Raw genomic sequence first — 2,359 nt, forward strand, 5'->3', positions numbered from 1 at the left:
CCCCCCCCGCCGAGGCATTCAGCTCCCCAAGCTGGGCGTGGGTATGCTCAGGAAGCAACCTTGGAGGCCTGTTTACAGCTGGGACTGTCCGTCCTCCAGGAGAAACCCCCCAGGGTAGAGGAGGTGGTGATGCGTGCAGATCTGGGTCAGGTCACCTGCCAATCACCTTGGCAGCTATGGTCCCAGTTCACAGCTGACAAAACTGAGGCCAAAGCCTCAGGCCACAGAGGAGCTCCCAGGTGGCCAGTCTGGGTGGGCCCGGCCACGACTCTTCCAGCTAGCTGCCTGCGCCAGCCAGAAGCCACACTCATGCCCATCGTCACACCTTTGGCCAGGCTGCCCACCACCAGAATGCCCTTCCGATTGTGGAATCTGGCCCCAGTGCCTGGCACCCTGCACTGGGAAAGGGGCAGAGTCCATCAGAGTCCCCATGGGGGTGAGGGGACGCCGGACTCAGAGCACAGCCCTGAGGAGGGGCTGGCAGGTGGGGAGGGCAGGTCACCCAGTCTGCCCCCCCCCCCCGCTACCCCCATACAGCAAAGGAAGAAATAGAAGCAGGGACACAGGCAGCAGGGGCAGGGGCATGGGGGCGAGACAGGGCGTCCAGATGGCCCCCGAGGTGGGGAGCGCCCCGGCATCGCTCGCTCACCTACTCTCCGGGGCCTGTCCGTCGGTCCGACCGTCGAGGCTCCGTACGGCCGCTTCCGAGGGGCCGTTGCGGCGGCCGCGGGACTCGCGCGGGAGGACTGAGGAGGGAAGGGACGGGCGGGGCGGGGCGGGGCGGGACGCTCGGCCCCGCCCCCATCGCCCCGCCCCTCGGCCCCGCCCCGCTCTGCCCCCGCCCGCGCGGAAAGGCCCGGACTGGGGCCGACAGTGAGGGCGGGCCGAGGGCGTAGGTTCAGCCAATGAAAGAGCGGGCGACGTACGAAGAGGCCAATGGAAGCAAGTCATCCAGAGGGGCGGGGTCTGGGGCGGGGCCAAACAGCTGCGGGGAGATTCCTCCGGAATCTTGAAATGGGCCGGATGCGGAGCGGGGCGGGGGCGAGTGAGCCAAGGAAAGGAGAGGAAGGAGATCCTGAGTCAAAAACCCTGAGAGACCCGGTGGGGAGGGGGCGAGGAGGAAAGACTGAGAGAGCCAAAAAGAAAAACACCAACTCTGGCCCTGGGCAAGCCCCTACCTCCCTCTGGGACTCACTTTACCCACCTGGGTAATTGGAATTTGGGCCGAAGCACGTTCTTAAAGTACGTCCCCGAGGAACCCTTTATATCAGAATCACCTGGGAGACCCTTTAAAAAAGCGTAGATTCCTGCAGCCCCAGACAGGCTGAATCTGACCCAAGGTTGAAGATAAATCTTCCTGGGCTCAGGTAGATTCTCAGGTGAGGTTTGGGGCAGTGGCTGGGTGGACGGAGCCTGGAAACCCCAGATCCAGCCTCGATTTCCGTGGGAATGAGCCGGCAAAGCCCACAGGAGCCCCGTGGCCGCCAGCGGGTAAGGTGGCCAGGCCAGCTGGGGGCCCCCCCAGGAGGATGCAGCTGTGAGTCCTGGGAACTGGGCCCAGGAGCGGCTCCCAGCCCCCCTGTGCTCGGTTTCCTCCCTGCATCACGACTCTGGGTCCCAGTTCCAGCGAGGGCCCGGGGAGGCCAGACAACACATGTCTGTGAAGTGCCTGCCGCGTCCACGTGGGACACACAGAGCCCTGACACAGAGTTTTGCTCATGAGGCAAAAATAAATGAAATGGCTCCTTATCCCATTTTGGAGAGGGAAAACTGAGGCCCAGAGGGGGCAGCGGCTTGCCTGAGTCGCTAGACCGGGATTCAAACCCAGGAGTGCTGGGGTCCCACCCCCTCTTGCCCTCCGCCGGGTCCTGCGCGCTCCCAAACCAGGGTTGCTTCTCCACCGCACTATTGACATTCAGGTCCTGCGGGGGGGGCGTGTCCTGGGCCCTGTGGGGGCTGAGAACCATCCCTGGCCCCACCCACTGGTCGCCAGGAGCCCCCTCCCCCCCCAGATACCGACAATTTAAAATGCCACCAGTGATTACCAAGTGGCCTCTAGGGGGCAGAATCACCCCAGGTGAGACCCACTGTTAGAGCTCCGCCTCTTCAAGCCTGGGCCCCAAACTGTGAAGACCCCTTCTTTGATCAGGGTGGGTAATGAGGCCACAGAGGCAGAGCGAGCTGTTTTTAGCGTCCCATCAAACGACAGCAAACTGTGTCCCTGAGTCCAGGGTGGGCATGGGTGGAGTGTGCCCCAGGTGGGTGCAAACCCGGCTTTTTCATGACCTGTCCGGACATGTTGATCTCTCAGGGCACGGGTTTCCCAAATCCGTGACATGGAGGTAAGAAGAAGGGCTAC

At 63.3% G+C, this 2,359-nt stretch overlaps 1 protein-coding gene across 2 annotated transcripts in view; it reads right to left on the reverse strand.

The window, feature by feature from the left end:
* TNFAIP8L1 (TNF alpha induced protein 8 like 1) overlaps nucleotides 1–741 on the reverse strand; it is a 16,876-nt gene extending 16,135 nt beyond the window's left edge. Inside the window, exon 1 of one of the 2 annotated variants that reach the window (XM_039247485.1) lies at nucleotides 650–741. The gene's annotated coding sequence lies outside the window, so the exon portion shown is untranslated. Of the gene's footprint in view, nucleotides 1–166; nucleotides 217–649 lie in introns of those variants that run through there. The other variant, XM_039247487.1, reaches the window with a different exon arrangement.
* Between the last annotated feature and the right edge of the window lie 1,618 nt (nucleotides 742–2,359).

This window comes from Hyaena hyaena, unplaced genomic scaffold, assembly GCF_003009895.1.
Source record: "Hyaena hyaena isolate Hyena2069 unplaced genomic scaffold, ASM300989v1 scaffold_296, whole genome shotgun sequence".
NCBI classification, from domain to species: domain Eukaryota; kingdom Metazoa; phylum Chordata; class Mammalia; order Carnivora; family Hyaenidae; genus Hyaena; species Hyaena hyaena.